The 19,795-nt window shown below is 52.8% G+C and overlaps 7 non-coding genes across 7 annotated transcripts; 3 read left to right on the forward strand and 4 right to left on the reverse strand.

Annotated features, from left to right (window-relative positions):
* Positions 1-622: 622 nt before the first annotated feature.
* Positions 623-792, reverse strand: LOC138230158 (U1 spliceosomal RNA). Its single transcript, XR_011186199.1, has one exon. It is a non-coding gene; the product is annotated as a U1 spliceosomal RNA (small nuclear RNA).
* Positions 793-7,707: 6,915 nt separating this feature from the next.
* Positions 7,708-7,826, forward strand: LOC138230074 (5S ribosomal RNA). The gene has a single exon (XR_011186122.1). It is a non-coding gene; the product is annotated as a 5S ribosomal RNA (ribosomal RNA).
* Positions 7,827-8,462: 636 nt separating this feature from the next.
* LOC138230150 (U1 spliceosomal RNA) lies at positions 8,463-8,632 on the reverse strand. Its single transcript, XR_011186191.1, has one exon. It is a non-coding gene; the product is annotated as a U1 spliceosomal RNA (small nuclear RNA).
* A 6,940-nt stretch (positions 8,633-15,572) lies between these two features.
* LOC138230242 (5S ribosomal RNA) lies at positions 15,573-15,691 on the forward strand. Its single transcript, XR_011186274.1, has one exon. It is a non-coding gene; the product is annotated as a 5S ribosomal RNA (ribosomal RNA).
* A 636-nt stretch (positions 15,692-16,327) lies between these two features.
* Positions 16,328-16,491, reverse strand: LOC138230121 (U1 spliceosomal RNA). The gene has a single exon (XR_011186166.1). It is a non-coding gene; the product is annotated as a U1 spliceosomal RNA (small nuclear RNA).
* A 1,775-nt stretch (positions 16,492-18,266) lies between these two features.
* Positions 18,267-18,385, forward strand: LOC138230354 (5S ribosomal RNA). Its single transcript, XR_011186381.1, has one exon. It is a non-coding gene; the product is annotated as a 5S ribosomal RNA (ribosomal RNA).
* Positions 18,386-19,021: 636 nt separating this feature from the next.
* Positions 19,022-19,185, reverse strand: LOC138230119 (U1 spliceosomal RNA). Its single transcript, XR_011186164.1, has one exon. It is a non-coding gene; the product is annotated as a U1 spliceosomal RNA (small nuclear RNA).
* Between the last annotated feature and the right edge of the window lie 610 nt (positions 19,186-19,795).

The following is a 19,795-nucleotide window of genomic DNA, read 5'->3' on the forward strand; positions in this document are numbered from 1 at the left end:
CAGCAGGGGTCGCCGTTGGTGCCGTAGGCTTTGGGAGGAAAACCTGCAGGATGGAAAGGTGATCTATAGCCTCATCTCTAGAGATGTTTTGTTGCTGTGGCATGTGTGTGACCCATATTCAAAAAAAAAAACCCGTCTGTAAAACGAATATCGAAGCTGCCTCTAAATCTGCAAATGAAGATGAATCGATAAACCACTCGTTTTTCGTATAACTAGACATATATTCATTTGTTACCGATTTCATTCATTGAGCACGGATACAATAGAGGTACAGCCATTCACTGTTTGACATGTCTGCACTGGTACAGAACCGAGCAATCAGAAAACGGGTGAAACTGTCTTTAGACTCATCATACAGTACCGAGGCCCCCCATGACCAAATAAAGGCTAACCTCGATAATCAGCCTAAAGAACACAGACTACAGCAAAACGACTGACTTTGAAAAGGGAATGAACGTCCGGAAAGAGTAGTGGAACTAGCTTGAGATGCTTCTCCGGACCCCTAACTAAAAGCCAGCGAGAACCAGCAGCGGCGTCCACTCCTGTCGAACCGGGATCCTTCCGCAGCCACGCAGCTCGTGGTGTCCTAACCCTCCCGTATCTGATTTTGGACCAAGCACATCAGGGGAGAGCGCGAACGCAGTCCCCCACTACCAGAAATTATGCAGTCGAGATTCCCACATTTGGGGAATTCGCAGGGGTCAGCACAGCCGGAGTGCAATGGCCGAGCCTCGCCCTGGGTGAACCGATTTCGATTTTTAAGGACTTTATTTTCTTTTCACAAAAAAATACAGGAAATCACAAATCAGAAAGCTTTACATTAATATACATACTTAAAACAGTATATATGATCACATCTCATTACATTTTGACACGGTAACAGTTACATAGCAACAATTTTCTTTTTTTCTGGTGCAAATCACATTCTTTATTTAAACATGATAATGTTTTTCACAGTTTCTTGAGATGTTGACCTATGCTCTCTATTTCCCACAGATTTTCTGCTTCCTCCCTCCCTTCTCTCCACAGATCTCTGAGGTAATAGTTCTCTCGGGTGATGAACAGGGCCAGGCTACCTGCTGCCTTGACTGGGACCTCGATGCCTTTGAACAGCCCCATGTTCCTCACTCTCCACAGGGCGTCTTTCCCACTGTTCACCACGGCCCAGATCCTGTCAAACACGTCAGGAGGAAGCTTGACAGGAGAGATGCCGTATCTAACGAAAGCAGCGGTCAGGGTAAATTGGGGCGAGAGAGCCTGCAACCAATCTTCAAACTGGGCCCAGAAGGCCTTAGCAAAAAAGCAGGACCACAGGAGATGGGTCACAGTCTCCTCCTCGCCGCAGCCCACCCTAACGCAGCGAGGGCTGGGGGTGAGGCCCCTACGGTACAAGAAAGTTCGTACCGGTAAGCACTGGTGGACGACACTCCAGGCTAAATCTCTGTGAATGTTGCACAGAAATTTAGAGGATGTGTGTTTCCACACCTTCCTTGTTTGGGCTGATGTTAAAATGCCCACAGGGGTCTGCCTATTGTTCTGGGGTGCTACGAAATCTTCCAGTTTTTGGACGCTGACATCTCGGAGGGGAATATGGCCAATTGGGTGAGATCTTAGAAAACTTTTAACTGTCCCATAAATTGCAGGGCATGTGTCAGAGAGTGGGACGTCCAGCTTGGGTCTGACACCCCACACTCTGAACACCTCCCTACCTACCCAGAGCCTGGAAAAATAAGTCCAGGTACGCGCTGCAGGTGCTGTTGCAAAGCCTCTCAGCACAGAGGCCAGGAAAATGCACAGCAGCTTCGTAGCAATATCTGGGACAGACTTCCCCCCTGAGGGTAGCGGCCTGTACATTATTTCCCTTCTGAGTCTTTCCTGCTTCCCACCCCATAGAAATTGAAACATCAATCTCCTCAGCACCGCCGCAACACGGTGTGGGATTGGGAAGGTAGAAGCCAGAAAATTCAAGACAGGCAAGAGCTCGGCTTTGATGACCAGCACCTTCCCTGTCATGGTGAGGTCTCGGTCCTTCCATTGCATCAGTTTTTTGTTTAAGATTGGCAATTTGTTCTGCCAATTTACTGTTCCCATCTCTTCTCCAAAATACACCCCCAGGACCTTAATTCTCTTCTCTTGCAGCCTGAGATCATGTCCTTCTTTTGGCTCCCTCCAGTTCTGATAAAAAATCTCACTCTTAGATGTGTTAATTTTTGCGGAGGAAGCCAAAGAGAACCGATCACAGCACTGCAGAGCTCTGCTAATTGAGGCATTGTCAGAGAGGAGCAGGGTGACGTCATCCATGTATAGAGATGTCTTTACCTCTCCTCCCCCACTTCCAGGCACTGGTATCCCATTAATGGCCTGATCCTGGCGCAAGGCACAGGCTAAGGGCTCCATAGCCAAAACGAATAACAAGGGGGATAATGGGCAGCCCTGCCTCACCCCTGAACAGACTTCAAAGGTGCGTGATCTATTGCCATTAACCATGACTCTGCTGTTGCTACCTGTGTACAGCAGGTTAATCCACTTTCTCATGATGGGGCCAAACTTCATGTGCTCAAGTACCGATGTTAAGTACTGCCGGTTTAGGCGGTCAAAGGCCTTTTCTAGGTCTACACCTAAAATGCACAGAGGGAGGGAGCGATCCTCAGAGTACAGACAGACATCCCTCAACAAGGCCAGGTTGTCGCTCATCAGGCGTCCTGCTATCCCACAAGTCTGTTCTTTCCCTACCAGTGAGGCCACTACATTTTGTAGGCGCAGGAAAAGGGCTTTGGACAGGATCTTAGTGTCCACGCCTAACAGGCTGAGGGGTCTCCAGTTCTTTATGTCATTTTTTGCTCCTTTCTTAAACAAGAGAGAGATAGTGCCTTCTCTTAAGGAGTCAGGCAGCAATTCTGTCTTGTAGCTTTCCTCGAATAGGAGCAGTAGCGGATCCTGAAGCAGATCCCAAAAGGTGCAATAAAATTCTTTAGGGAGCCCGTCAGCACCCGGAGTTTTCCCCTTCTGTAAGCTCTCCATAGCCTGTCTCAGCTCTTCTACTGTCAAATCCCTCTCAAGTACTTCCCTATCTTCTTCACTCAAAATGTTTTCTAGCTTTGAGGTAAAAAAATGAATATCTTCATCCTTTACCTCTGTAGAGCTGTACAGTCTTGAGTAGAAGGCCTCGGTGCAGGAGAGGATAGCACTCGGCTCTGTTCTCTCTCGTCCCTCCTCATCAACTACACTTTCCATGACAGTCTTGGAGCCTACCACTTTCCTGAAAAAGAAGCGAGTACACTTCTCATTTTCTTCCAAGAACTGCACTCTGCTTCTTAACAGCACTCCTCGACTACTTTCTTCGGCTATGCTCCGGATGTCCTTTTTTAAAAGGGCGATATCCTCGAGCACATCGAAGCCACTGTGCAGCATCGTGTAGAGACGCTGCAGCTGCCTCTGTTTCCTGGCTAGCACTCCTCTCCGTCTGGCAGCAGCCTTCCTTCCCTCAGCCATGAAAAAGGCCTTTGTCCTCACCATCACCTCCTCCCACCACTCTCCTACTGACCCGTACAGACACTGCAAGGACAGCCACTGTGATAGTTTCTCCTTGTAGCGGGATACTACCCCCTCGTTCTCTAGCAGCTTTGTGTTGAGTTTCCAGAGGCCTGGGCCAAAGACAGTCCCGCCCTGGAGTTCCACTCTACACCCTAAAGCCTGATGATCTGAGAAGAAGACAGGCTGAAGAGTGACCCCAACAACTTTCACTCTCTCTGAGACAAAGCAATAGTCAATTCTGGAGCTGCTATTCCTCCCTGACCATGTATATCCTGCTGTTGTGGGATATATACATCTATATGTGTCTGAGAGTTTAAAGTCTTGAACTAAGTTTTGCAGGGCCAGTGAGCTGGAATCCAATTTTATCGGCGAGCTAGACTGCCTGTCTGTGTGCTCTAAGATACAATTAAAATCCCCTCCCACTATCACGTCTGTGCTGCATAACAATAGGGGGGAGAGTGCCTTGAGTAGCTCCACCCTTCCTTCTACGTCAGTAGGGCAATACACATTGATTAGCCGCAGGTTAACGGTCCCCCATTCCACATCCACACACAGCAACCTGCCATCTATGACCCTCTGAATACTTTTCAATTTGAATGCCCATCCTTTGAAAAGAATGGCCACGCCAGAGGCTCTGTTGTTATTGTCCCCTGACCAAACAGAAAGCCCTTTATCCCACCTATCTTCAAAACTTTTATACCTCTCTTGATAGGCTAAAGCACACTCCTGCAACATCAACACGTCTCCCTCTCTCTGCTGGAGGTAATCAAAGACAGACTGGCATTTAACTCTGTCATTGATACCTCTTGTGTTAAGAGAAATTATGTTAAGAGCCATATTACATAAGAAAGTGGAACCAGTCTTTACAAAACACATTTCTCTTCGGTCTCACCTGTTACCTTTTTCTTTTTCTTCTTACCAATTTCCTGCCAGCCATCCTCTGAATGAGCCTTCATCAGGGTGGCAGCAGTAAAAGCGTTCACAGAGTCCATTTCAAGGAAGGGGGTAGAGGGAGGGGTGGAGAGGTTCCAGCTGTCCCCATCGCCATGCTCTCCTTCCTCCTCGCTCGGGGAGAAAACAGAGTCATTTTTCCTTTTCCTCAAGTCCAGCTCCTGGGAGCACTGAGGGGAAAGGGGTGCAGCCGATGCACCAGTCTCCTCTTCCCCCTCACCCACCAGCTGCTGCAGATCCTCTGTGATGGACTGGATGGAGGAGAGGAGGGCATCTGTAGCACTTGCAGAGTCTGAGAAAAGCAGCTCCGCTGAATCCTGGGTATCCTCGCTGGACCCGCTCCACCGGGGGGCCCCACACTGGCCCTCGTTCTGAGGAGCAGGAGTGGGGGAGGGGTCCTCGCTGTTCTCGGGGGTTTTCAAACCCTCGTGCTTGTCTGGTGCAGTCTGCGGTTGTGGGGGCATAGTGGATTTCTCTTCCACCGGCCCCGGAGCCACAGCAGGACTGATCCTGGCTGGAGGCTGAGAGTCTTTGTCCAACAAGGGTTCTTTGTTTGACTTGTTGTTTGCTTTGGATTTTCGGGCCGGTTTGGCTGAAACAAGCACTGCCTCATCCTTTCTCATTTTGAGTTTATTGGCGTAGGCGTGAGGGCAGTTCTTAAAAACGTGTCCTTCCGAGTCACATAAATTGCACTTTGGCAGCATTGAACAGTCAGAGGCTAAATGTCCCTGTTTGCCACAGGTCTTGCAGCATTTCACAGTGCAGGACGATGCCAGGTGTCCCACAGCACCACAGCGCCGACACACCTTTGGTTGTCCCACATAAAACACATAGCCATTGCAGGCGCCCAGCCGGATTGTAGAGGGCAGGTGCCTTAAGCCTCCATTTACGCTGTCCGGTAGCAAGCGAACCTCGAATTTCCTTGCTCCTGTTTTTATACCATCAACATCTCTAACCTCAGTTCCATGGTGGACGGTGCAGTACTGGTTAAGCCAGGTGTGAATGTCCTCCGTCTTTGCCAGTTCCGAGAACATAACAACATGCACCGTTTTCCTCTCTCTCTGTGTCAGAGGCTGCAAGTTGATCTTCTCAAGTGCAGGAACTTTGCCTCTTTTTGCCTCAAACACATCCACGCATTGTTCAAACAGAGGATAGGTAGCAAATACAACCTCAAATGCTTTCTGACCTGGGAGAGCGAAGATGAAATCCAAGTGCCGAGGTTCAAAGCCAAGTTCCTTCTGTAACACTTTTCTGCTGAACTGCATACGATCCATGAAGAGGTCATCCAAGAGCTCAAAACGTACAGCATTCTTACGGGATCCAAAGGTTGCCATTTCAAAAACCGCAAATCGAACACTGTTTCCAACAAAAGAAAAACAATCCAACTACTCCACCTACAGGCTGATCAAGGTATCTCCCCTGCCAGGTAAGTATGAGTTAAACAGGCCCCTGCAAGCGGCCCGCACCCACAGCACAAATCGCGCAGCCTAGGCCACCTCCTCGCCCCGCACACCACCGCCTCCTGCTGGGCCCACTCTTTCACACACTCACACGCCACACTAACACTGAAAAGTGTGGGCAAAACGAGAAAACGAGCGCGCCGTTTCCTACACATCTGCAGTCGCCGTTGCGCATTCGCAGCATGTCCCGGGATGCAATTCGGCCTCATTTGCATAACTCCAGACCGGCAGATCGCCACGCAAGCTCGCGACGTGCGCCTGCCACACACCGAACAAACCTTTTCAGCAATTTCCAAAAAACGGGCCTGCTCGCCTGCCCACAAGGCTCCGTCTCTTAGCTGCTCTCCAGAGCCTGCTGCCTTCTGTGCTTTTCTCTCGGCACCGCTGCAGTGCACACAACTCCTGCAGTGGGAGGGGGGGAGAAAGTTCCCGCGCTCCGCCGCAGGGAAGGCTCGCTCCGTGCGCACACGTCCTTTCGATGCCAGTCCAACAAGTGCTCCGCATTAGCTGCGTCGGGGCTCCGGCGTGTCGCACCTCACCTCACCTCGCACTGCCCCCTCCTTGAATGTCTGCCGCTGGGCATGCCCCGCTCTCCTCCGCCTTATCTTATCGCGTGTGAGCACCGACAATGGCCACAATGCCGGGGAATGGCACCTGTAAAGTGTTAATTGGGGCACAGGAACAGCCCGTCTCGTCTCGGGGGGGCCGGCTTCAGAGACAATACAGCAAACACAGCGGGGCGGGGGAAGAAGACGACACCACACATGCGGGTACATTCAGCTCCGGCGGGAACGAGACATTTGTCGGTCTTTTCAAGTGCCGAGAGCCGAGCAGTCCTTCACTTGTATCGTTTCTCCCCGGTGACTAGATCTGGCCCTGCGACTCTCGACTGGGCTCACCCCCGGGGCAGCCCAGCAGGTGTGAGCCTGGCCGGCACCCGGATGGGAGATTCCACCCCGGAAAAGCTCCGGTTGCTGCTGCTCCTGCAAGAGGTGTGACTGGGACCAGTAGGGAGCGCTCACCCTGCGGGCAGTGTGGCTCTCTTACGCCCCAGCCTCCTGATGGCGACACTCTGCTGCACAAACAGAGGTCAAACCGAGGTCCCGACCCTCCTTGGCCATTAGGAAACCCCAGGGCGTCTCTCAAAAAGAGACGCCGGGGGTGTCCCTCTGGTGTTAGTGCTCCCCTTTACCCATCAGTCGGGGTCTCCTCCTAATCCCCGTCTCACCTGTAACAATCAATGACGAGGCCCCCCTGTCCGTGAGATTTAGTACTCGCGCAAGAGACCGGGGGCAGAGCGCGAACGCGGTCCCCCGCCCCCCACAAAGTGCGCGCTCCGGGTTCCCTCTCGGGGCCCTGCAACACAGCGGAAGGGCAGCGAGAAGGAGCCTCTTGCTCTGATGCCGCAAGGCCACAAGAGGGCGGAGGCGCCGCGCGCCCGGCCGACGTGTTGGACCGGTGCGCTTTACGTGCTGAAATAAACACACGAAAGCCCCGAAATGTTTCCAGAGTGCTGTGCACTGGAGGTTTTTGTCTGGTGAAGACTTGCCTGGTGCTCCTCCGTGCAGATTGTTTGTCCTCCTCCAGTGCGGGACGAGTCAACACAAGGGAGCGCATTCGCCAACATCCAGGCACGCAATGCGATTTGGAAAGCAGCTCCTTTCCAAAGAGTGGCACACGAACGATCCTTCAGTCCCGCTCGGGGAGCACGGAACCCCCGCCACACACAGCTTCAAGTAGCGAGTCAGGCGCCGGGGCTTTCGCTTATGGCCACACCACCCTGAACACGCCTGATCTCGTCTGATCTCGGAAGCTAAGCAGCGTCGGGCCTGGTTAGTACTTGGATGGGAGACTGCCTGGGAATACCAGGTGCTGTAAGCTTTTGCTCTCCCGGCCAGCAGGGGTCGCCGTTGGTGCCGTAGGCTTTGGGAGGAAAACCTGCAGGATGGAAAGGTGATCTATAGCCTCATCTCTAGAGATGTTTTGTTGCTGTGGCATGTGTGTGACCCATATTCAAAAAAAAAAACCCGTCTGTAAAACGAATATCGAAGCTGCCTCTAAATCTGCAAATGAAGATGAGTCGATAAACCACTCGTTTTTCGTATAACTAGACATATATTCATTTGTTACCGATTTAATTCATTGAGCACGGATACAGTAGAGGTACAGCCATTCACTGTTTGACATGTCTGCACTGGTACAGAACCGAGAAATCAGAAAACGGGTGAAACTGTCTTTAGACTCAGCATACAGTACCGAGGCCCCCCATGACCAAATAAAGGCTAACCTCGATAATCAGCCTAAAGAACGCAGACTACAGCAAAACGACTGACTTTGAAAAGGGAATGAACGTCCGGAAGGAGTAGTGGAACTAGCTTGAGATGCTTCTCCGGACCCCTAACTAAAAGCCAGCGAGAACCAGCAGCGGCGTCCACTCCTGTCGAACCGGGATCCTTCCGCAGCCACGCAGCTCGTGGTGTCCTAACCCTCCCGTATCTGATTTTGGACCAAGCACATCAGGGGAGAGCGCGAACGCAGTCCCCCACTACCAGAAATTATGCAGTCGAGATTCCCACATTTGGGGAATTCGCAGGGGTCAGCACAGCCGGAGTGCAATGGCCGAGCCTCGCCCTGGGTGAACCGATTTCGATTTTTAAGAACTTTATTTTCTTTTCACAAAAAAATACAGGAAATCACAAATCAGAAAGCTTTACATTAATATACATACTTAAAACAGTATATATGATCACATCTCATTACATTTTGACACGGTAACAGTTACATAGCAACAATTTTCTTTTTTTCTGGTGCAAATCACATTCTTTATTTAAACATGATAATGTTTTTCACAGTTTCTTGAGATACTGTCCAATGCCCTCTATTTCCCACAGATTTTCTGCTTCCTCCCTCCCTTCTCTCCACAGATCTCTGAGGTAATAGTTCTCTCGGGTGATGAACAGGGCCAGGCTACCTGCTGCCTTGACTGGGACCTCGATGCCTTTGAACAGCCCCATGTTCCTCACTCTCCACAGGGCGTCTTTCCCACTGTTCACCACGGCCCAGATCCTGTCAAACACGTCAGGGGGAAGTTTGACAGGAGAGATGCCGTATATGATGAAAGCAGCGGTCAGGGTAAATTGGGGCGAGAGAGCCTGCAACCAATCTTCAAACTGTGCCCAGAAGGCCTTAGCAAAAAAGCAGGACCACAGGAGATGGGTCACAGTCTCCTCCTCGCCGCAGCCCACCCTAACGCAGCGAGGGCTGGGGGTGAGGCCCCTACGGTACAAGAAAGTTCGTACCGGTAAGCACTGGTGGACGACACTCCAGGCTAAATCTCTGTGAATGTTGCACAGAAATTTAGAGGATGTGTGTTTCCACACCTTCCTTGTTTGGGCTGATGTTAAAATGCCCACAGGGGTCTGCCTATTGTTCTGGGGTGCTACTAAATCTTCCAGTTTTTGGACGCTGACATCTCGGAGGGGAATATGGCCAATTGGGTGAGATCTTAGAAAACTTTTAACTGTCCCATAAATTGCAGGGCATGTGTCAGAGAGTGGGACGTCCAGCTTGGGTCTGACACCCCACACTCTGAACACCTCCCTACCTACCCAGAGCCTGGAAAAATAAGTCCAGGTACGCGCTGCAGGTGCTGTTGCAAAGCCTCTCAGCACAGAGGCCAGGAAAATGCACAGCAGCTTCGTAGCAATATCTGGGACAGACTTCCCCCCTGAGGGTAGCGGCCTGTACATTATTTCCCTTCTGAGTCTTTCCTGCTTCCCACCCCATAGAAATTGAAACATCAATCTCCTCAGCACCGCCGCAACACGGTGTGGGATTGGGAAGGTAGAAGCCAGAAAATTCAAGACAGGCAAGAGCTCGGCTTTGATGACCAGCACCTTCCCTGTCATGGTGAGGTCTCGGTCCTTCCATTGCATCAGTTTTTTGTTTAAGATTGGCAATTTGTTCTGCCAATTTACTGTTCCCATCTCTTCTCCAAAATACACCCCCAGGACCTTAATTCTCTTCTCTTGCAGCCTGAGATCATGTCCTTCTTTTGGCTCCCTCCAGTTCTGATAAAAAATCTCACTCTTAGATGTGTTAATTTTTGCGGAGGAAGCCAAAGAGAACCGATCACAGCACTGCAGAGCTCTGCTAATTGAGGCATTGTCAGAGAGGAGCAGGGTGACGTCATCCATGTATAGAGATGTCTTTACCTCTCCTCCCCCACTTCCAGGCACTGGTATCCCATTAATGGCCTGATCCTGGCGCAAGGCACAGGCTAAGGGCTCCATAGCCAAAACGAATAACAAGGGGGATAATGGGCAGCCCTGCCTCACCCCTGAACAGACTTCAAAGGTGCGTGATCTATTGCCATTAACCATGACTCTGCTGTTGCTACCTGTGTACAGCAGGTTAATCCACTTTCTCATGATGGGGCCAAACTTCATGTGCTCAAGTACCGATGTTAAGTACTGCCGGTTTAGGCGGTCAAAGGCCTTTTCTAGGTCTACACCTAAAATGCACAGAGGGAGGGAGCGATCCTCAGAGTACAGACAGACATCCCTCAACAAGGCCAGGTTGTCGCTCATCAGGCGTCCTGCTATCCCACAAGTCTGTTCTTTCCCTACCAGTGAGGCCACTACATTTTGTAGGCGCAGGAAAAGGGCTTTGGACAGGATCTTAGTGTCCACGCCTAACAGGCTGAGGGGTCTCCAGTTCTTTATGTCATTTTTTGCTCCTTTCTTAAACAAGAGAGAGATAGTGCCTTCTCTTAAGGAGTCAGGCAGCAATTCTGTCTTGTAGCTTTCCTCGAATAGGAGCAGTAGCGGATCCTGAAGCAGATCCCAAAAGGTGCAATAAAATTCTTTAGGGAGCCCGTCAGCATCCGGAGTTTTCCCCTTCTGTAAGCTCTCCATAGCCTGTCTCAGCTCTTCTACTGTCAAATCCCTCTCAAGTACTTCCCTATCTTCTTCACTCAAAATGTTTTCTAGCTTTGAGGTAAAAAAATGAATATCTTCATCCTTTACCTCTGTAGAGCTGTACAGTCTTGAGTAGAAGGCCTCGGTGCAGGAGAGGATAGCACTCGGCTCTGTTCTCTCTCGTCCCTCCTCATCAACTACACTTTCCATGACAGTCTTGGAGCCTACCACTTTCCTGAAAAAGAAGCGAGTACACTTCTCATTTTCTTCCAAGAACTGCACTCTGCTTCTTAACAGCACTCCTCGACTACTTTCTTCGGCTATGCTCCGGATGTCCTTTTTTAAAAGGGCGATATCCTCGAGCACATCGAAGCCACTGTGCAGCATCGTGTAGAGACGCTGCAGCTGCCTCTGTTTCCTGGCTAGCACTCCTCTCCGTCTGGCAGCAGCCTTCCTTCCCTCAGCCATGAAAAAGGCCTTTGTCCTCACCTTCACCTCCTCCCACCACTCTCCTACTGACCCGTACAGACACTGCAAGGACAGCCACTGTGATAGTTTCTCCTTGTAGCGGGATACTACCCCCTCGTTCTCTAGCAGCTTTGTGTTGAGTTTCCAGAGGCCTGGGCCAAAGACAGTCCCGCCCTGGAGTTCCACTCTACACCCTAAAGCCTGATGATCTGAGAAGAAGACAGGCTGAAGAGTGACCCCAACAACTTTCACTCTCTCTGAGACAAAGCAATAGTCAATTCTGGAGCTGCTATTCCTCCCTGACCATGTATATCCTGCTGTTGTGGGATATACACATCTATATGTGTCTGAGAGTTTAAAGTCTTGAACTAAGTTTTGCAGGGCCAGTGAGCTGGAATCCAATTTTATCGGCGAGCTAGACTGCCTGTCTGTGTGCTCTAAGATACAATTAAAATCCCCTCCCACTATCACGTCTGTGCTGCATAACAATAGGGGGGAGAGTGCCTTGAGTAGCTCCACCCTTCCTCCTACGTCAGTAGGGCAATACACATTGATTAGCCGCAGGTTAACGGTCCCCCATTCCACATCCACACACAGCAACCTGCCATCTATGACCCTCTGAATACTTTTCAATTTGAATGCCCATCCTTTGAAAAGAATGGCCACGCCAGAGGCTCTGTTGTTATTGTCCCCTGACCAAACAGAAGGCCCTTTATCCCACCTATCTTCAAAACTTTTATACCTCTCTTGATAGGCTAAAGCACACTCCTGCAACATCAACACATCTCCCTCTCTCTGCTGGAGGTAATCAAAGACAGACTGGCATTTAACTCTGTCATTGATACCTCTTGTGTTAAGAGAAATTATGTTAAGAGCCATATTACATAAGAAAGTGGAACCAGTCTTTACAAAACACATTTCTCTTCGGTCTCACCTGTTACCTTTTTCTTTTTCTTTTTCTTCTTACCAATTTCCTGCCAGCCATCCTCTGAATGAGCCTTCATCAGGGTGGCAGCAGTAAAAGCGTTCACAGAGTCCATTTCAAGGAAGGGGGTAGAGGGAGGGGTGGAGAGGTTCCAGCTGTCCCCATCGCCATGCTCTCCTTCCTCCTCGCTCGGGGAGAAAACAGAGTCATTTTTTCTTTTCCTCAAGTCCAGCTCCTGGGAGCACTGAGGGGAAAGGGGTGCAGCCGATGCACCAGTCTCCTCTTCCCCCTCACCCACCAGCTGCTGCAGATCCTCCGTGATGGACTGGATGGAGGAGAGGAGGGCATCTGTAGCACTTGCAGAGTCTGAGAAAAGCAGCTCCGCTGAATCCTGGGTATCCTCGCTGGACCCGCTCCACCGGGGGGCCCCACACTGGCCCTCGTTCTGAGGAGCAGGAGTGGGGGAGGGGTCCTCGCTGTTCTCGGGGGTTTTCAAACCCTCGTGCTTGTCTGGTGCAGTCTGCGGTTGTGGGGGCGTAGTGGATTTCTCTTCCACCAGCCCCGGAGCCACAGCAGGACTGATCCTGGCTGGAGGCTGAGAGTCTTTGTCCAACAAGGGTTCTTTGTTTGACTTGTTGTTTGCTTTGGATTTTCGGGCCGGTTTGGCTGAAACAAGCACTGCCTCATCCTTTCTCATTTTGAGTTTATTGGCGTAGGCGTGAGGGCAGTTCTTAAAAACGTGTCCTTCCGAGCCACATAAATTGCACTTTGGCAGCATTGAACAGTCAGAGGCTAAATGTCCCTGTTTGCCACAGGTCTTGCAGCATTTCACAGTGCAGGACGATGCCAGGTGTCCCACAGCACCACAGCGCCGACACACCTTTGGTTGTCCCACATAAAACACATAGCCATTGCAGGCGCCCAGCCGGATTGTAGAGGGCAGGTGCCTTAAGCCTCCATTTACGCTGTCCGGTAGCAAGCGAACCTCGAATTTCCTTGCTCCTGTTTTTATACCATCAACATCTCTAACCTCAGTTCCATGGTGGACGGTGCAGTACTGGTTAAGCCAGGTGTGAATGTCCTCCGTCTTTGCCAGTTCCGAGAACATAACAACATGCACCGTTTTCCTCTCTCTCTGTGTCAGAGGCTGCAAGTTGATCTTCTCAAGTGCAGGAACTTTGCCTCTTTTTGCCTCAAACACATCCACGCATTGTTCAAACAGAGGATAGGTAGCAAATACAACCTCAAATGCTTTCTGACCTGGGAGAGCGAAGATGAAATCCAAGTGCCGAGGTTCAAAGCCAAGTTCCTTCTGTAACACTTTTCTGCTGAACTGCATACGATCCATGAAGAGGTCGTCCAAGAGCTCAAAACGTACAGCATTCTTACGGGATCCAAAGATTGCCATTTCAAAAACCGCAAATCGAACACTGCTTCCAACAAAAGAAAAACAATCCAACTACTCCACCTACAGGCTGATCAAGGTATCTCCCCTGCCAGGTAAGTATGAGTTAAACAGGCCCCTGCAAGCGGCCCGCACCCACAGCACAAATCGCGCAGCCTAGGCCACCTCCTCGCCCCGCACGCCACCGCCTCCTGCTGGGCCCACTCTTTCACACACTCACACGCCACACTAACACTCAAAAGTGTGGGCAAAACGAGAAAACGAGCGCGCCGTTTCCTACACATCTGCAGTCGCCGTTGCGCATTCGCAGCATGTCCCGGGATGCAATTCGGCCTCATTTGCATAACTCCAGACCGGCAGATCGCCACGCAAGCTCGCGACGTGCGCCTGCCACACACCGAACAAACCTTTTCAGCAATTTCCAAAAAACGGGCCTGCTCGCCTGCCCACAAGGCTCCGTCTCTTACCTGCTCTCCAGAGCCTGCTGCCTTCTGTGCTTTTCTCTCGGCACCGCTGCAGTGCACACAACTCCTGCAGCGGGAGGGGGGGAGAAAGTTCCCGCGCTCCGCCGCAGGGAAGGCTCGCTCCGTGCGCACACGTCCTTTCGATGCCAGTCCAACAAGTGCTCCGCATTAGCTGCGTCGGGGCTCCGGCGTGTCGCACCTCACCTCACCTCGCCCTACCCCCTCCTTGAATGTCTGCCGCTGGGCATGCCCCGCTCTCCTCCGCCTTATCTTATCGCGTGTGAGCACCGACAATGGCCACAATGCCGGGGAATGGCACCTGTAAAGTGTTAATTGGGGCACAGGAACAGCCCGTCTCGTCTCGGGGGGGCCGGCTTCAGAGACAATACAGCAAACACAGCGGGGCGGGGGAAGAAGACGACACCACACATGCGGGTACATTCAGCTCCGGCGGGAACGAGACATTTGTCGGTCTTTTCAAGTGCCGAGAGCCGAGCAATCCTTCACTTGTATCGTTTCTCCCCGGTGACTAGATCTGGCCCTGCGACTCTCGACTGGGCTCACCCCCGGGGCAGCCCAGCAGGTGTGAGCCTGGCCGGCACCCGGATAGGAGATTCCACCCCGGAAATGCTCCGGTTGCTGCTGCTCCTGCAAGAGGTGTGACTGGGACCAGTAGGAAGCGCTCACCCTGCGGGCTGTGTGGCTCTCTTACGCCCCAGCCTCCTGATGGCGACACTCTGCTGCACAAACAGGCGCCGTCCTTCGGGGGAGGCGTCAAACCGAGGTCCCGACCCTCCTTGGCCATTAGGAAACCCCAGGGCGTCTCTCAAAAAGAGACGCCGGGGGTGTCCCTCTGGTGTTAGTGCTCCCCTTTACCCATCAGTCGGGGTCTCCTCCTAATCCCCGTCTCACCTGTAACAATCAATGACAAGGCCCCCCTGTCCGTGAGATTTAGTACTCGCGCAAGAGACCGGGGGCAGAGCGCGAACGCGGTCCCCCGCCCCCCACAAAGTGCGCGCTCCGGGTTCCCTCTCGGGGCCCTGCAACACAGCGGAAGGGCAGCGAGAAGGAGCCTCTTGCTCTGATGCCGCAAGGCCACAAGAGGGCGGAGGCGCCGCGCGCCCGGCCGACGTGTTGGACCGGTGCGCTTTACGTGCTGAAATAAACACACGAAAGCCCCGAAATGTTTCCAGAGTGCTGTGCACTGGAGGTTTTTGTCTGGTGAAGACTTGCCTGGTGCTCCTCCGTGCAGATTGTTTGTCCTCCTCCAGTGCGGGACGAGCCAACACAAGGGAGCGCATTCGCCAACATCCAGGCACGCAATGCGATTTGGAAAGCAGCTCCTTTCCAAAGAGTGGCACACGAACGATCCTTCAGTCCCGCTCGGGGAGCACGGAACCCCCGCCACACACAGCTTCAAGTAGCGAGTCAGGCGCTGGGGCTTTTGCTTACGGCCACACCACCCTGAACACGCCCGATCTCGTCTGATCTCGGAAGCTAAGCAGCGTCGGGCCTGGTTAGTACTTGGATGGGAGACTGCCTGGGAATACCAGGTGCTGTAAGCTTCTGCTCTCCCGGCCAGCAGGGGTCGCCGTTGGTGCCGTAGGCTTTGGGAGGAAAACCTGCAGGATGGAAAGGTGATCTATAGCCTCATCTCTAGAGACGTTTTGTTGCTGTGGCATGTGTGTGACCCATATTCAAAAAAAAAAACCCGTCTGTAAAACGAATATCGAAGCTGCCTCTAAATCTGCAAATGAAGATGAGTCGATAAACCACTCGTTTTTCGTATAACTAGACATATATTCATTTGTTACCGATTTCATTCATTGAGCACGGATACAATAGAGGTACAGCCATTCACTGTTTGACATGTCTGCACTGGTACAGAACCGAGCAATCAGAAAACGGGTGAAACTGTCTTTAGACTCAGCATACAGTACCGAGGCCCCCCATGACCAAATAAAGGCTAACCTCGATAATCAGCCTAAAGAACGCAGACTACAGCAAAACGACTGACTTTGAAAAGGGAATGAACGTCCGGAAGGAGTAGTGGAACTAGCTTGAGATGCTTCTCCGGACCCCTAACTAAAAGCCAGCGAGAACCAGCAGCGGCGTCCACTCCTGTCGAACCGGGATCCTTCCGCAGCCACGCAGCTCGTGGTGTCCTAACCCTCCCGTATCTGATTTTGGACCAAGCACATCAGGGGAGAGCGCGAACGCAGTCCCCCACTACCAGAAATTATGCAGTCGAGATTCCCACATTTGGGGAATTCGCAGGGATCAGCACAGCCGGAGTGCAATGGCCGAGCCTCGCCCTGGGTGAACCTCCTTCTTGATCAAGGTATCTCCCCTGCCAGGTAAGTATGAGTTAAACAGGCCCCTGCAAGCGGCCCGCACCCACAGCACAAATCGCGCAGCCTAGGCCACCTCCTCGCCCCGCACGCCACCGCCTCCTGCTGGGCCCACTCTTTCACACACTCACACGCCACACTAACACTCAAAAGTGTGGGCAAAACGAGAAAACGAGCGCGCCGTTTCCTACACATCTGCAGTCGCCGTTGCGCATTCGCAGCATGTCCCGGGATGCAATTTGGCCTCATTTGCATATCTCCAGACCGGCAGATCGCCACGCAAGCTCGCGACGTGCGCCTGCCACACACCGAACAAACCTTTTCAGCAATTTCCAAAAAACGGGCCTGCTCGCCTGCCCACAAGGCTCCGTCTCTTACCTGCTCTCCAGAGCCTGCTGCCTTCTGTGCTTTTCTCTCGGCACCGCTGCAGTGCACACAACTCCTGCAGCGGGAGGGGGGGAGAAAGTTCCCGCGCTCCGCCGCAGGGAAGGCTCGCTCCGTGCGCACACGTCCTTTCGATGCCAGTCCAACAAGTGCTCCGCATTAGCTGCGTCGGGGCTCCGGCGTGTCGCACCTCACCTCACCTCGCCCTACCCCCTCCTTGAATGTCTGCCGCTGGGCATGCCCCGCTCTCCTCCGCCTTATCTTATCGCGTGTGAGCACCGACAATGGCCACAATGCCGGGGAATGGCACCTGTAAAGTGTTAATTGGGGCACAGGAACAGCCCGTCTCGTCTCGGGGGGGCCGGCTTCAGAGACAATACAGCAAACACAGCGGGGCGGGGGAGGAAGACGACACCACACATGCGGGTACATTCAGCTCCGGCGGGAACGAGACATTTGTCGGTCTTTTCAAGTGCCGAGAGCCGAGCAATCCTTCACTTGTATCGTTTCTCCCCGGTGACTAGATCTGGCCCTGCGACTCTCGACTGGGCTCACCCCCGGGGCAGCCCAGCAGGTGTGAGCCTGGCCGGCACCCGGATAGGAGATTCCACCCCGGAAAAGCTCCGGTTGCTGCTGCTCCTGCAAGAGGTGTGACTGGGACCAGTAGGGAGCGCTCACCCTGCGGGCTGTGTGGCTCTCTTACGCCCCAGCCTCCTGATGGCGACACTCTGCTGCACAAACAGAGGTCAAACCGAGGTCCCGACCCTCCTTGGCCATTAGGAAACCCCAGGGCGTCTCTCAAAAAGAGACGCCGGGGGTGTCCCTCTGGTGTTAGTGCTCCCCTTTACCCATCAGTCGGGGTCTCCTCCTAATCCCCGTCTCACCTGTAACAATCAATGACGAGGCCCCCCTGTCCGTGAGATTTAGTACTCGCGCAAGAGACCGGGGGCAGAGCGCGAACGCGGTCCCCCGCCCCCCACAAAGTGCGCGCTCCGTGTCCTGCAACACAGCGGAAGGGCAGCGAGAAGGAGCCTCTTGCTCTGACGCCGCAAGGCCACAAGAGGGCGGAGGCGCCGCGCGCCCGGCCGACGTGTTGGACCGGTGCGCTTTACGTGCTGAAATAAACACGCGAAAGCCCCGAAATGTTTCCAGAGTGCTGTGCACTGGAGGTTTTTGTCTGGTGAAGACTTGCCTGGTGCTCCTCCGTGCAGATTGTTTGTCCTCCTCCAGTGCGGGACGAGCCAACACAAGGGAGCGCATTCGCCAACATCCAGGCACGCAATGCGATTTGGAAAGCAGCTCCTTTCCAAAGAGTTGCACACGAACGATCCTTCAGTCCCGCTCGGGGGGCACGGAACCCCCGCCACACACAGCTTCAAGTAGCGAGTCAGGCGCCGGGGCTTTCGCTTACGGCCACACCACCCTGAACACGCCCGATCTCGTCTGATCTTGGAAGCTAAGCAGCGTCGGGCCTGGTTAGTACTTGGATGGGAGACTGCCTGGGAATACCAGGTGCTGTAAGCTTTTGCTCTCCCGGCCAGCAGGGGTCGCCATTGGTGCCGTAGGCTTTGGGAGGAAAACCTGCAGGATGGAAAGGTGATCTATAGCCTCATCTCTAGAGATGTTTTGTTGCTGTGGCATGTGTGTGACCCATATTCAAAAAAAAAAACCCGTCTGTAAAACGAATATCGAAGCTGCCTCTAAATCTGCAAATGAAGATGAGTCGATAAACCACTCGTTTTTCGTATAACTAGACATATATTCATTTGTTACCGATTTCATTCATTGAGCACGGATACAATAGAGGCACAGCCATTCACTGTTTGACATGTCTGCACTGGTACAGAACCGAGCAATCAGAAAACGGGTGAAACTGTCTTTAGACTCAGCATACAGTACCGAGGCCCCCCATGACCAAATAAAGGCTAACCTCGATAATCAGCCTAAAGAAAGCAGACTACAGCAAAACGACTGACTTTGAAAAGGGAATGAACGTCCGGAAGGAGTAGTGGAACTAGCTTGAGATGCTTCTCCGGACCCCTAACTAAAAGCCAGCGAGAACCAGCAGCGGCGTCCACTCCTGTCGAACCGGGATCCTTCCGCAGCCACGCAGCATGTGGTGTCCTAACCCTCCCGTATCTGATTTTGGACCAAGCACATCAGGGGAGAGCGCGAACGCAGTCCCCCACTACCAGAAATTATGCAGTCGAGATTCCCACATTTGGGGAATTCGCAGGGGTCAGCACAGCCGGAGTGCAATGGCCAAGCCTCGCCCTGGGTGAACCTCCTTCTTGATCAAGGTATCTCCCCTGCCAGGTAAGTATGAGTTAAACAGGCCCCTGCAAGCGGCCCGCACCCACAGCACAAATCGCGCAGCCTAGGCCACCTCCTCGCCCCGCACGCCACCGCCTCCTGCTGGGCCCACTCTTTCACACACTCACACGCCACACTAACACTCAAAAGTGTGGGCAAAACGAGAAAACGAGCGCGCCGTTTCCTACACATCTGCAGTCGCCGTTGCGCATTCGCAGCATGTCCCGGGATGCAATTCGGCCTCATTTGCATAACTCCAGACCGGCAGATCGCCACGCAAGCTCGCGACGTGCGCCTGCCACACACCGAACAAACCTTTTCAGCAATTTCCAAAAAACGGGCCTGCTCGCCTGCCCACAAGGCTCCGTCTCTTACCTGCTCTCCAGAGCCTGCTGCCTTCTTTGCTTTTCTCTCGGCACCGCTGCAGTGCACACAACTCCTGCAGCGGGAGGGGGGGAGAAAGTTCCCACGCTCCGCCGCAGGGAAGGCTCGCTCCGTGCGCACACGTCGTTTCGATGCCAGTCCAACAAGTGCTCCGCATTAGCTGCGTCGGGGCTCCGGCGTGTCGCACCTCACCTCACCTCGCACTGCCCCCTCCTTGAATGTCTGCCGCTGGGCATG

The sequence above is a fragment of the Lepisosteus oculatus genome, unplaced genomic scaffold (genome assembly GCF_040954835.1).
Source record: "Lepisosteus oculatus isolate fLepOcu1 unplaced genomic scaffold, fLepOcu1.hap2 HAP2_SCAFFOLD_48, whole genome shotgun sequence".
Classification (NCBI taxonomy): Eukaryota; Metazoa; Chordata; class Actinopteri; order Semionotiformes; family Lepisosteidae; genus Lepisosteus; species Lepisosteus oculatus.